At 45.7% G+C, this 15,231-nt stretch overlaps 1 protein-coding gene and 1 long non-coding RNA gene across 3 annotated transcripts in view; one reads left to right on the top strand and one right to left on the bottom strand.

Moving 5' to 3' along the window:
- The window catches only part of LOC140418562 (uncharacterized), a 244,209-nt gene that overhangs the window by 202,770 nt on the left and 26,208 nt on the right, over positions 1 to 15,231 (top strand). The window lies entirely within an intron of this gene.
- LOC140418579 (uncharacterized) lies at positions 4,092 to 14,006 on the bottom strand. 2 transcript variants are annotated; one of them, XR_011945148.1, is made up of 2 exons: positions 13,870 to 14,006; positions 4,092 to 6,648 (listed from the first exon to the last, which is right to left on the bottom strand). It is a non-coding gene; the product is annotated as an uncharacterized lncRNA (long non-coding RNA). The 2 variants fall into 2 exon arrangements; XR_011945147.1 differs by having other exon boundaries at positions 13,811 to 13,999.

Below are 15,231 nucleotides of genomic sequence, written 5' to 3'. Positions count from 1 at the left end.
CCCACAACCCAAAAATGTGCAGGGTAGGTGGATTGGCTAGGCTAAATTGCCCCTTAATTGGAAAAAATTAATTGGGTACTCTAAATTAAAAAAAATAATAATCCATAATCAAAGGCATTTCAGATTCCTTGATAAAAGTAAATTACTGCGAATGCGGGAATCTGAAACCAAAAGAAATCTGAAACCATCTTTTGTTTCAGATTCCTTGACGTCGGCTGCTCCAGTGTTTATTTGCACAGCATCTCCATCTTTTACACAATGGTCTTGGCAACGTTCAAGTCCCAAGTGATGCACTGTTCCAGCTCTTGAGTTTATGTTGGGCATCGAGTAGGCTTTGCTTTCTGTTTTAACGATAGATGTCATCTCTGCTGTGTGGGTCTCAAAACAGTCTTTGTTGTGCGTTCCACCTTTACCAAATGCTGTTGCTGTGTTAGAAATGATTCAACTCAGCAACTTCCAAACTTCATCAATAATAATGTTGATTGATTAAGTTTCTATTCATGAGCCTGTGAAATATTTTACGGTTTTATTTCATGTTGAGAATTTAATTTCATAATGGTGGTGTCACAGTGAAGAATGTGTACGTCAGAAAGAATTGTCAGCAAGGATTAATCAGCATTTTCCAATTGGAAATCAGTAGAATGTTTCAGAAACTGAATTATAGATTTTGCACCAAAAACTATTTCGGATTAAAGTAAAAGTTCATAACGCTATAGCAAGCGTGTTCCTGGGAGAGATCTTGAATAAAGAGGAAAGATGTTTTTAAAAAGAGACACTGCAGCCCCAAAAATCAGTGACAAATCCAGAATATTAAACTGCAGCCAGTTATAGGGGTTGTTGACATCAGCAGAAATAAACCAAATATTGTAAGACTATCGATCTTGTATGTGATTAACAGCAGCAATAACAGCAGAATCCAGTCTCTTCAGTCACTCATGAAGCTGCTGATGTGTCAAGAGGTTAAATGACTGAGTGAATCCCTTTCCACACACAGAGCAGACGAACGGCTTCTCCCCTGTGTGAGTATGTGTATGAAACAAACAGCAGGCCGCTGGACTGAGAGTATCTCTTCCCACATACAGAGGAGATGAACGGTCATTTCCCCAGAATATGTTGGTGTGCAATGAGAGTGGATGACTGCCTGAAATTCTTTCCACACTGAGTATAAGTAAGTGGATTCTCTTCGGTGTGTATTTGTTTGTGTATCAGAAGGCTGGATGAATGAATGAATCCCTTCCCACACACGGAGCAAGTGAACGGTCTTTCCCCAGTATGAACATGCTGGTGTACAGTGAGGTTAGATGACCGCCTGAACGTCTTTTCACAGAGAGTGCAGCTGAATGGGCTTTCCTCAGTGTGAATTTGCTAGTGTGACATGAGGCTGGCTGACCTACTGAATCCCTTCCCACACACAGAACAGATGATTGGCTTCTCCACAGTGTGACTGCGTTGATTTTCCAGCTGAGATGAACATTTGAACCGTTTACCGCAGTCCTCACATTTCCATACTTTCTCCATGGTGCCAGTGTCCTTGTGTCTCTCCAGGCATAATAACCAGTGAAGAAGGCCATTTAGGATTGCAGCGGAACTTGACAATTGGGCCAGTGGGCCGATGAATGGCAGATGGGAGTTTAATTTAGATAAATGCAAGGTGATACATTTTGGTAGCTCGAATTGGGGCAGGACCTACTCAGTTAATGGTAGGGAGTTGGGGAGAGTTATAGAACAAAGCGATCGAGAAGGACAGGTTCATAGCTCCTTGAAAGTGGAGTCACAGGTGGACAGGGTGGTGAAGAAGGCATTCGGCATACTTGGTTCCATTAATCAGAACATTGAATGGGCAGCACGGTAGCATTGTGGATAGCACAATTGCTTCACAGCTCCTGGGTCCCAGGTTCGATTCCGGCTTGGGTCACTGTCTGTGCGGAGTCTGCACATCCTCCCCGTGTGTGTGTGTGCGTTTCCTCCCGGTGCTCCGGTTTCCTCCCACAGTCCAAAGATGTGCAGGTTAGGTGGATTGGCCATGATAAATCGCCCTTGGTGTCCAAAATTGCCCTTAGTGTTGGGTGGGGTTACTGGGTTATGGGGATAGGGTGGAGCTGTTGACCTTGGGTCGGGTGCTCTTTCCAAGAGCTGGTGCAGACTCGATGGGCCGAATGGCCTCCTTCTGCACTGTAAATTCTATGAAATACAGGAGTTGGGACGTCTTGCTAAACTTGTACAAGACATTGGTACGGCCGCATTTGGAGCACTGTGTATTGTTCTGGTCCTATTTATAGAAAGGATATTATTAAACTCGAAAGAGTGCAGATAAGATTTACTCAGATGCATCCAGTACTTGATGGTTTGAGTTCTGAGAGGCTGTATAGACTAGGACTTGATGCCCTGGAGCGTAGGAGGCTTAGGGGTGATCTTATAGTGGTCTGTAAAATAATGAGGGGCACAGATAAGGTAGTCAACATATTTTCCCAAATGTAGGGGAGTCTAAAACTAGAGGGCATAGGTTTAAGTAAGAGATACAAAAGGGAACAGAGGGGCATTTTTTTTCACACAGAGGGTTGCGAGTATCAGACAGTTATATGAGAAAGCTGGGTATAGAGGGTTATGGGCCAAATGCGGGTAATTGGGACTAGCTCGGTGGTAAAAACTGGGCGGCATGGACAAGTTGGGCCGAAGGACCTGTTTTCATGCTGTAAACCTCTCTGACTCTATACAACTGCAGCAAAACATCCCTCCATTTATATTAGATTTCCTTTGCAATAAACAATAATATTCCATTGACCTTCCTAATCACTTGCTGTACCTGCAGACTAACTTGGGATCGGGCACCCCAATCCCTCTGTATCTCAGAGTTCTGCAATCTCTCTCCATTTAAATAATATTGTTTTATTTAATACTTCCTGACAAAGTGGACATTTTCCCAAGTTATGCTCCGTCTATCAGTTTTTTGCCCACTCATTTAACCTGTCTGTAGTCCTTGGCAGAGTCCTTAAATCCACTTCACAAATTACTTTCCAACCGGACTTTGAGGCATCAGAAAATTTAGCCACCAGGCATTCAATCCCATCATCCAACACATTCATACAGATTGTAAATGGTTGAGAGCCCAGCACTGATCCTGGTGACATTCCACTTGTCACATCTTACCAACCCAGAAATGACCCATTTATACCTACTTGCTGCTTCCTGTTAGCTAACCAATCCTCTATCCATGCTGATATGTTGCACCCACACCTTGAACTCTTATTTTGTGCAATAACCTTTGATGGGGCACAATGGGAAATACCTTCTGGAAATCCAGATAAAGCACATCTACAGGTTCCCCTTGATTGACATCCCTTGTGACTTCTCAGAGAACCTTGATAAATTAGTCAATCACGATTGATTCCCTGAACCCAATTTTCAAACACTGTGTCAAAAGAAAATTCAAATCTCCTCTACCCCTCTGGCTCCTTTGCCAATTACCTGAGAGGGACTCACTTTCTGTTAAAGAGCCTGTCAATCCCTTTCACCCATTTTCCCGAAAGTGAACAAATTTAATCAGGAAAAGTCCAACAAATTCAAATATTTTCCTGTTAAAAGTTTATTAACGAAACAGAACATGGTTAAAAAATCTAACAGAAAATTACTTGAGGATCAAAGACAACCAGAGTAACAGGATGTTCACAATGTTCTGGACCCAAATGGTTTCCCTTCGGCTCCTCTGTACCCTGTTCCCGTGACTCCCCGCTTTGGAGACGGAGGCACTGTACCCCGGGGGTTGCATCACCGTCAGCCCTGGTCACCCTCACCCCTGAACCCTGATTGGTTGGAGGTGCAGTTCCCAGTCAGTCCTCCAGCACCTTCCTGTCTCTATTAGCGACGCCCATGGCAGTTCCCCAACTGGGGCACAGGTCCCGTTATTCTCAGCTAAATTCAGCCCTCAGCTCCATCACCTGGCTGTCACTGACACGAGCAATAGAGACAGGAAGGTGCCCAAGGCTCAAATAGGAAGGCAACACTTGTGGATTTGGACCCCCATAAAGGTCAGCAACTTTCTTAGAAAAAAATCAAATTCTCAGTCAACAAATTAAAGGATCACACGACGGGACTTCAAGTTTTATGACTTTTAATGCAACAAACAAACAAACTAGAAGCTACTTCAACTCGGAAAATTACACAGTAAAGTACAAAATAGAACTTTGTCCTGTTACACAATCTAAAATCACATTCCAAGATTATAGTTACTCTGTCCTGGAAGTCGAAACTGAATTGTCTCAGAACCTGTCCAAAGTGATGATTCATTCCCGAGGATTTACTTCCGTTCTTCGACTAAGACACTGAGAAACAAAGGGAGAATAGAATAGAATGTGAACTGGCAAAATACATGAAAATGGACTGTAAAAGCTGCTGTGGCTACGTAAAAAGGAAACATTTGGCTTGGACAAAAGTTTTGTCCGTTCCAGATAGAGTCAGGAGAATTTAGAATGAGGAATAGAGATCCCTGCAGCCACCTCGTTCAACACTCTGGGATGTGGATCAGCTTTTGGAGTTTTATTCACTTTCAGCCCCATTAATTTCTCCAGTATGACTTTTCCACCAATACTAATCTCTGCCAGTCCCTTGGTTCTCTGGTGTTTTCGGGACAATTTCTGTATCTTCTTCTGTGAAGACAGACACACATTGTTCAGTTTCTCTGCCATTTCCTTACTCCCCATTATAAACTCTCCTGTCTCTGCCTGGAATGGACCCACATTGGTCTTTGCTAATCTTTTCCTTTTCACATTCCTGGAGAAGCTTTTCCAGTCAGTTTTTATGTTTCTTGCCAGTTTGCTCCCATCAGTTTCTTGGTCCCCCTTTGCTGAATTCTAATGGATCTAATGGAATCTTTAACTTTTCCTGTTAGCCACGGTTACATCACTTTTCCTGTTGGATTTTTGTTCCTTAAAGGAATCTATATTTGTTGTATACATGTGAAATAAAAGTTGCAAAAATCCCAGAGGTCCATAGGCTGCTCTCCCCTTTGACAGAGAGAGAGCTGACTGGTGGTGATTTAACCCGAGGGTCAGCGCACCTCAGGCGAGGGGCCTGGTTGAGAAGGCGGGGCCTTCATTAATAACTCAGCCAGTACGGGAGTTGAATCCGCACTGTTGGCTTTGCTCTGCATCACGAACCAGTCGTCCAGCCAACTGAGCTAACTGACCCCTGATAAATATGTTATCATTCCTGAAATATTAGGTATTCCCTGTACCAATCAGTTTCCCACTCCACCTCAGGCAACTTGCTCCTCATACCCTGATAGTTTTCTTCTGTGAGGAACGCCCAGATAACTTAAACAAAAGAACCCTGTAACCACCCAGGCCCATCTCCATGGCAACATGGCTTTGGGGGGGTTCCGAACAGAAATGGAAACAAAATATCTTCAACTTCCAAACATCCATTCACTCTATGATCCTTGTGCAATTTGAAGCCAGGTATTAGCAACAAGGCTCAAAGAGAATCAGCCCACTGGAGGCAAAGTGGTGAGACCGGTCAGTCCAGCAGAAAGAAACCCTCCGACCATCCCCACTGACCACCTGTCAGAATGAACAAAATGCAGTCCTGGATGTAGAGCAGAAACAATAACAGCAGAATCCAACCCCTGCAATCAATTATGAAATTGTTGGTGTCACTGCAGGTGTGGTGAAACATGCAATCCCGTCTCACATTGAGAGGTGGACGGCGTCTCCCCAGTGTGAACTCGCTGGTGTGACTGCAGGTTGAATGCTCGAGTAAATCCTTTCCCACACTGAGGGCAGGTGAATGGCCTCTCCCCAGTGTGAACTCGCTGGTGTCTTCGCAGGTGAGATAATTGAGTAAATCCTTTCCCACATTGAGAGCAGGTGAATGGCCTCTCCCCAGTGTGAACTCGCTGATGTATTTGCAGGGTGGATGAATCACTGAATCTTTTTCGACACTGACGGCAGGTGAATGGCCTCTCCCCAGTGTGAACTCGCTGATGTCTCTGCAGGTTGGATGAATCATTGAACCCCTTCCCACACTGAGAGCAGGTGAATGGTCTCTCCCCAGTGTGAACTCGCTGATGTGTCTGCAGACTGGATAACTGAGTCAATCCCTTACCACATTTTGAGCAGGTGAATGGCGTCTCCCCAGTGTGAACTCGCTGGTGTGTCTGCAGGCTGGAGAACTGTGTGAATCCCTTACCACACTGAGAGCAGGTGAACGGTCTCTCCCCATTGTGACTGCGTCGATGAGTCTCCAGCTGAGATGGGAATCTGAATCCCTTCCCACAGTCCCCACATTTCCACGGTTTCTCCATGTTTTGGGTCCCCTCGTGTCTCTCCAGATTGGACAATCAGTGGAAGCCTTGTCTCCACATAGAACATGTGCACTGTCGCTCCTCACTGTGAATTGTGTGATGTTTTTTCAGGCTGTGTAACTGGTTAACGCTCTTTCCACAGTCAGTTCACTGGAACACTCTCACTCGAGTGTGTGTTGTGTGGATCTCGGTGCTTTTCCAGTCACACTGATGTTTCAAATCTTAAGAAGCTGACAGTTTGGGTAAATGTTTCTCCTTCTTGATTCAAAGGCCTCAGGAATCGAGTGACTCAGTCAGATCGAGACTTGACTGTTTAGATTTCTGTCTGTAATTCCTCTTCGTTGAATATCCTGTAAAAAAAAATACAAAATTCATCACTGTCAGGATAGAAACTCAGAAGAATAATTCTAATTAAATGGAACATATTTTCCTCTCTCTTATTCCCCGAAAGCTGTAAATCTCCATCCCACACACTCCCTCCATTCTCACTCTGCTGTATCTAATATTCACCCTCCATATTCTCCTGAAGGTGCTGATTCCGGCTGATTGACAGATCCAAGCTCACAGCTTCCTGTCCAGGAGATCAGAAAAAATATGAGCTGCAGTCGGCCATTCAGCCCATCGAGCCTGAACCAGTCAATGGGATCATTGGCCGATCTACCTCAGCACCATTTTCCCACACTATCCCCATATCCCTCGATATCTTCAATGTCTAGAAACCTATCAATCTGTGACTGAAAATACTTAATGACTGAAGCACCAGAATCCTCGGGGGTAGAGAATTCCAAACCTTCATAAAGAAATCCCTTCTCATTTCAACTTTCTCTCCATCTATCTGCCAGTTCCCGATAACACTCAACATCCTCATCAATCAGAAATCTGTCTGTGGCGGGTGTCGGGCATGTGCTGCGGGAGCTGCTTTTCCGCAGGTTCTGGTGCCACTAACCTATAATTTGTCACTTATCCTGATTGCCCGCCACTCATCTACCTAATCTTTGAATTCATATTTGTTATGATGTCTTTGGAAGACTCAGAGTTTGGTTTGGTAGGATTATGCCAGTAAAAGTGAAGAAATGCGTCGATAAAACAGCGCAGGTGGATTCAGCGGGAATGGAGCAGCCTTTTCAACATGGCAGCCTGACCCTCAGGAGGTCTCACCCTCTCCGGGGCTCTCTCAGAAGCGGCGAAAATTATAACTGCCGACATTATCCGTGTTATTGACCAGAGGCGGAGTGTGCGGACTCAATATCTATGAGCTCATGAGGACCGGAGGAAAGAATCCTGAACGTTCTGCAAGGTGCCTCCTCGACGGAGGCAAGAATTCAATCCTTTGAAAACCAGCCGAGTGGCTGGCGGAGATCCTGGAGGACTTGGGAGAACCGAGGGTCGGAGAACGAACATCCGAGTCATTGCCTGTCAGATGGTCATTATCGAATTTACAGTGTAGGAGGCCACTTGGCCCATCGAGTCTGCGCTATGGAAACAGCACCCCAGCCAAGCCCATACCTCCACCCCATCCCCATAACCCAGTAACCCCACCTAACATTTTATTTGGACACGGAGGGCAATTTATCGTGGCCAATCCACCGAACCTGCATATCTTTGGACTGTGGGAGGAAACCGGAGCACCCGAAGGAAACCCACGTTGACACGGGGAGAACGTGCAGACTCTGCACAGTCAGTGACCCAAGCCGGGAATCGAACCTGGAACCCTGAAGCTGTGAAGCTACAGTGCTAACCATTGTGCTACTGTGCTGCCTATAAATTATGTTATTTTCTGTCCATTTAGTGTGGAGGGTAAGGCTCCCGTTAGGTTCTTTGAGGACCGACTTCCATGTTTTCTCAGCTGGATGTGAAGCCTGGGCGTTTCAAGTTAGAAAGGGAGCAACGTATCCTGTCTCTTGAGGGTGAGGGATAGTTTTCATCCCAGGCCTGTAATCATTCACTTCCACAATTTGAAAGATCGGCAGAAGGTCCTGGAGACGGGTACGGTGAGGTGGCGTCTGGCACCAGGAAGGAGTGAGGAGTTACTTCTTCCAGGACTTTTCGGCAGCAACACAAACGAAGCGTCGAGACTTCGATGAAGTTCAAAGGCAGGTCAAGGCTGTGGGGAGTGAATTACGTCAGGCTTTATCCTGCAACCCGAAAAATGGGATCCAACAACTCCATCAAGTCTTTCAATAATCCAACTATTGCCTTGGTCTTCATCAAATCCATGAACGGCAAGGATCTGGAGAGATGGTTTGCAGCTCGGACTAACTCAGGTTCTAATCCGGACTCTTTCCCCATCATGGTGTTGTCTGAATTTCAGAACCACAGAAATTCACATAGGGACAGGAGTAGGCCATTCAGCCCCTCGAGTATGTCCTGCCATTTAATGAGATGATGGCTGATCTGTGACCTAACTCCATATCCCTGAATATCTTTGCTGAACAAAAGTCTATCTATTTCAGATATAAAATTAACAACTGATCCAGCTTCAACTGCTGTTCGTGGGAGAGAGTTCCAAACCTCTCCCACCCTGTGTGTGAAGAAGTTCTTCCTAACATCTCTACTGAACGGTCTAGCCCTGATTTTTAGACACTGTTCCCCAGTTTTAGAACCTCCAACCAGTGGAAATAGTTTATCTTCATCGACCCTGTCTTTCCCTGTTAATATCATAAATACTTCAATCAGATCACACCTTAATCTTCTAAATTCTAGCAAAAACAGGCCTAATTTGTGTAATCTCTCCTCATAACTCAACCCCTGTAGTCCAGGTATTGTGGGCTATTGTCTTAGTAAACCTGTGTTTCATTCCCTCCAAGGCTAAAATATCTTCCCTAAGGTGTGGTGCCCAGACCTGCTCTCAGTTCTCCAAGTGGGGTCTTGTACAGCTGCAGCATAACCTCTGAGTCTTTATACTCCAATCCTCCAGATAGGCGGCATGGTTGTACAGTGGTTAGCACTGCTACCTCACAGCTCCAGGGTCCCAGGTTCAATTCCGACCTCGGGTGACTGTCTGTGTCGAGATTTTACTTTCTCCCCGTGTGTGCGTGGGTGTCCTCCGGGTGCTCCGGTTTCCTCCCACTGTCCAAAGATGGGCAGGTTAGGTGGGTTGGCCATGCTAAATTGCCCCTTAGTATCCAAAAGGTTAGGTGGGGTTACGGGAATAGGGTGGAATTTGGGCTTAGGCAGGGTGCTGTTTCCAAGGGCCGGTGCAGACTCGATGGTCCGAATGGCCTCCTTCTGCTCTGTATATTCTCTGATTCTATGTAAATGCCAGCATTCCATTCGCCTTTTTGATTATTTTCTGCCCTTGTTCCTGGCAGTTTAGGGATCTGTGCATCTCAACCCCCACACTCTTCGCCATCCACTGTACTTAACCTCTTTCCATTTAGAAAATATTCTGTTCTATTCTTTGTTGGTTCAAAACGTATAACTTCACACTTCATAGATCATAGAATTTACAGTGCAGAAGGAGGCCATTTGGCCCATTGAGTCAATTGCAGTTGTAACCGAGTTGATTACATGGAATTCCATTTGTCACAATTTTGCCCATTCACCTAGTCTGTCAATATCTCCTTGCAATTTGATGCCATCATCTAGGCTGTCCATGATGCCATCTAACTTTGTATCATCAGCAACAGTGAAGAGGCCCTTCTGCCTATTGAGTCTGCACCGACACTGGCAAAACACCTGACCGACCTGATTCCATTTGCCAGCACTTGGCCCATAGCCTTGAATGTTATGACCTGCCAAGTGTTCACCCAGGTACTTTTTAACCCGCCTCTCCCACCCTTCCAGGCAGTGCATTCCAAACCGTCACCACCCTCTGGGTAAAAAGTTTATTTCTCAAAACCCCCCTAAACCTCCTGCCCCTCACCATGAGCTCGTGTCCCCTCGTGACTGACCTTCAACTGAGGGGAACAGCTGCTCCCTATCCACCCTGTCCAAGCCCCTAATAATCTTGTACACCCCAATAATCTTGTACACCTTGATCAGGTCACCCTCCCCCCCACCCCCACCCCCACCCTTCTCGGCTCCAATGAAAACAACCCAAGCCTATAGCATAACCCAGAAAATTAAAAGGAAAATCCAGGATAATCCAGGAAGTTACAATCTGGTGAACTTTACGTCAGTGGTAGGGAAATTATTGGAGAGGATTCTTCGAGACAGGATTTGCTGCCATTTTGAAGCACATGGACGTACCAGCGAGAGGCAGCATGGTTTGTGAAGGAGAGACTGTGTCTCACTAGCTTGATCAAGTTTTTCGAGGAAGTGATGGAGATGATTGATGAAGGTAGTAAGACCCTTGGCAGACTGGTACAGAAGGTGAAGTCACACAGGATCAGAGGTGATAAGATCGGTATAGCACTGGCTCGGTCATAGACGACAAAGGATAGCAGTAGAAGGGTGCTTTTCTGAATGGATGGCTGTGACCAGTGGTGTTCCGTAGGGATCAGTGCTGCGACCTGTGTTGTTTGTAGTATATATAAATGATTTGGAGGAAAATGTAATTGCTTTGATTAGTAAGTTTGCAGACGACACAAAGGTGGTGGAATTGCGGATAGCGATGTGGACTGTCAGAGGATTCTGCAGGATACAGATCTGTTGGAGACTTTGGTGGCAAAATGGCAGATGGAGTTTATTCCAGACAAATGTGAGGTAATGTATTTTGGAAGGTCTAATACAGGGGGGGAAATATACAGTAAATGGCAGAACCCTTAAGAGTATTGACAGGCAGCGGGATCTAGGTGTACAGGTCCACAGGCCACTGAAAGGGCATCGTAGGTGGAGAAGGTAGTTAAGAACACAAACGGCATGCTTGCCTTCATTGGCCGGGGAATTGAGTTTAAAAATTGGCAAGTCATGTTGCAGACTTACAGAACCTCAGTTAGGCCACACTTGGAATATAGTGTTCAATTCTGGTTGCCATACAACCAGAAAGATGTGGAGACTTTGGAGAGGATACAGAAAGGATTTACCAGGATGTTGCCTGGTATGGAGGGCATTAGCTATAAGGATGGGTTGGAGATACTTGGTTTGTTCTCACTGGAACGACGGAGGTTGAGGGGCGACCTGATAGAAGTCTACAAAATTATGAGGGGCATGGACAGTGAAGATGGTCAGAAACTTTTTTCCAGGGTGGAAGAGTCAATTACTGGGAGACACAGGTTTAAGGTGTGAGGGGCAAAGTTTAGAGGGGCTGGCTTAGCACACTGGGCTAAATCGCTGGCATTTAAAGCAGACCAAGGCAGGCCAGCAGCACGGTTCGATTCCCGTACCAGCCTCCCCGAACAGGTGCCGGAATGTGGCGACTAGGGGATTTTCACAGTAACTTCATTGAAGCCTACTCGTGACAATAAGCGATTTTCATTTTCATTTCATTTCATGTACGAGGGAAGTTTTTTTTACAGAGAGGGTAATGGGTGCCTGGAACTCACTGCCAGAGGTGCTGGTGAAAGCAGGTACGATAGTGACATTTAAGGGATGTCTTGACAAATACATGAATAGGTTGGGAATAGAGGAATATAGACCCCGGAGGAGTAGACGGCTTTAGGTCAGACGGGCAGCATGGTCGGTGCAGGCTTGGGAAGGCCGAAGGTTCAGGCTTGGGAAGGCCGAAGGTTCAGGCTTGGGAAGGCCGAAGGTTCAGGCTTGGGAAGGCCAAAGGTTCAGGCTTGGGAAGGCCGAAGGTTCAGGCTTGGGAAGGCCGAAGGTTCAGGCTTGGAAAGGCCGAAGGGCCTGTTCCTGTGCTGAACGTTTCTGTGCTCTTTGTTTGTTCTATCCAACCTCTCTTCATAACTAAAATGTTCCATCCCATGCAACCTCCTCTGCACTGTCTCCAATCACATCCTTCCTATAATGTGGCAAGCAGAAATGCTCACAGTAATGTCCCATGTGCCTTTTTTACCACCCTATTAACCTGCCCTTTCCCTTCAGAGATCTCTGGACAAATACACCAAGGTCCCTTTGTTGCTCAGAACTTCCCAGTGTCATGCTGCTCATTGAATACTTCCTTTTCACATTCCCCCTTCCAAAGTGTGTCACCTCAATTTTTAGGTTTCAAATCCATTTTGCCACTTCTCTGCCCATTTGACCATCCCGTCTATATCTTCTTGTTACCCAAGACCCTCGACCTCACTGTTAACCACCCGGCCAATCTTTGAGTAATTCGCAAGTCCCCCATGTGGGATCTTGTCAAATGCTTTATTGAAATCCATGTAAACTACATCAACTGCACTACTCCCATCTACACACCTGGTCACATGCTCAAAAAATGCAATCAAATTTGATCAGCATGACCTCCCTCTGACAGTATCATGCTGACTATTCCTGATCAAACCTCGCCAAGTGGAGATAAGAGTGCATCAGAATTTTCTCCTTCCCTACCACTGACATGGGACTCACTAGTCTGCAGTTACCTGGCTTATCTCCACAAACGTTCGTTTTTTCTTTAATTGAGAGTACCCAATTATTTTTTTTCCAATTAAGGGGCAATTTAGCATGGCCAATCCACCTAACCTGCACATCGCTGGGCTGTGGTGGTGAAACCCACGCAGACAATGACCCAGGACCAGGATTCGAACCTGGGTCCTCAGCACCGCAGTCCCAGTGCTATCGACTGCACCACATGCCACTCCTTCTACAATCTTTCTTAAATAGTAGGACCACATTAGCTGTTCTCGAGTCCCCGTGGCCAGAGCGGAATTAAAACTTTGGGTCAGAGCCCATGAAATCTCCTCCCTGTCTCCCACAGCATCAAATTGGGATTCTAATACAGGTGGGAATTCCACAATTCATCCAGACCTAGTAATCTAATAATTTTATGGGCAGCACAGTAGCATTACTGCTTCACGCACCAGAGACCTGGATTCGATTACGGCTTGGGTCACTGTCTGTTTGGAGTCTGCATGTTCTCCCCGTGTGTGCGTGGGTTTCCTCCGGGTGTCCCGGTTTCCTCCCACAAGTCCCGAAAGACGAGCTTGTTAGGTGAATTGAACATTTTGAACTCTCCCTCTGGGAACCTGAACAGGCGCCGGAGTGTGGCGACTAGGGGATTTTCACAGTCACTTCATTGCAGTATTCATGTAAGCCTACTTGTGAAATGAAATGAAAATCGTTTATTGTCACAAGTAGGCTTCAAATGAAGTTACTGTGAAAAGCCCCGAGTTGTCACATTCCGGCGCCTGTTCAGGGAGGCTGGTACGGGAATTGAACCGTGCTGCTGGCCTGCCTTAGTCTACTTTAAAAGCCAGCTCTTTAGCCCTGTGCTAAACTAGCCCCTAATAATAAAGATTATTATAATTTAAGTCTACTTGTGACAATAATAAAGATTATTGTGAATGGGCCAAAGAGCCTCTATCCGTGCTGTAAAGAGAGGGACTTTCTAGAGAAACTGCCAAAGCCACAACATTCACCAGCTCCAAGGACACACCTTAGCTCCCTTTCCAATCTGAAAGCAGCCTGAGCTGGATTTACATTCCCCTTAATTGATCATTGCTGGGTGATAATCCTGTACTTCCTCACCTCACACCACTGTGACAGCACCTTCACTACACAGACTGCAGCAACTGACCAAACATCACCTTCCCAGTTATTCCTGAAGGCACCGCCTTCCCAACCTGGCCCCTTGCCTGAGGTGAGGTGATCCTCAGGTCACATCACCGCCGGTCAGCTCTCTCCCGGGACCAGGCCCTGGTTCACAGCCGCCATCTTGGAGAAGCAGAGCGCATGCGCTGGCGAATTGGTGATGCAACAGCGAGTGGGCGGGACCTGAAGATTTCTGTTCCCAGCCGGGTCCTAATGCTCATCAGACAAGATCAAGGTGCCAGATTTTTAAAACGTTTCACCCACTCCCAGGCTGAACCTGATGTTTGTCGCCTGGAGGTCCCGTGGATCACGGATACATTCAGTGTGAGAGGCTGCAGCCTCTATATAGCTACCTGAAGGGGGTTATGTTGCGTTTGATTACATTTCGCGGACTTTCCAGTCCATTATCAGGATGTTTGTGTGATATTTCCTTACTCTCTGATTGATTTTTCTTTATTTAAAATACATTTCAGCAGCAGGCTTACTGGTGATTTTTAACTGATAGATGTTTATTTATTATCACACTATTTCCTGCATCTTTCAACATCTCAGTCTCTCTTCTCTTTCACACTCACTGACACATACACAGAAATTAGGTACAGATCAAGTTGAAGCTGTAATGATGAAAATGGAATGTAGACTGCAATCTTTATATCGCTGCAGGCCAGTCGTCTTCTTGTTGAGCTTATCCTTTAGTTGGAGTGAAGCGTTTTTAGAAACAAATAATTCTTATGAGTCTCTGAAGCTTCTTGTAGATGAATAGCCAGGATGCTGGTTCTCAGGTGGGCTTGGAAACTGGAATAAGTACAGAACTGTGGCTGCACTGGGAGACATTCAGCTCCGCTGGTTCAGCTGTTTCCTGATGCTCCAGATGCTTCACACACACACATTTGCTTTGTTCAGGGTTTATTATACTGCATCCCTGACAATTAACTGCAGAGTTAAAACTCTGGGACCCAGAACACTCCGATACAATAGCAGTTTACGATGCTCACTCACGCTTATCTCTGCCCCAATTCGAGCTCATTCTCCAGTGTTCAATTTGACACTTGGAGACCAACACTCCAGAGATTTCATATTCCTCAAATACTGGTTCATCCTGACACAACGAGACATTTAAACTTCACAGGTGGCTGCAAACTTTCCTTATTCAGAACCGTGTTTAACTAAATATTGGTCACAGAATCGAATATTGCCCACAGTTTAATGTCCATAATAACATGTTAAGTTGCAGCCTCTTGGCAGAATTTGTGGATCTTACAGTCTATAATATCTAGTATCCTTGTGCTGAGCGTGACATCCTGAATCTACTCTTGGGTCTGATTAAAACAGTGTATTGTAGCTGGGTGGGATGGGCG

The sequence above is a fragment of the Scyliorhinus torazame genome, chromosome 5, assembly GCF_047496885.1.
Source record: "Scyliorhinus torazame isolate Kashiwa2021f chromosome 5, sScyTor2.1, whole genome shotgun sequence".
In the NCBI taxonomy this organism is placed as follows: Eukaryota; Metazoa; Chordata; class Chondrichthyes; order Carcharhiniformes; family Scyliorhinidae; genus Scyliorhinus; species Scyliorhinus torazame.
The sequence above is the reverse complement of the archived record's forward strand: the minus strand, read 5'-3'. Positions and strand labels throughout refer to the sequence as shown.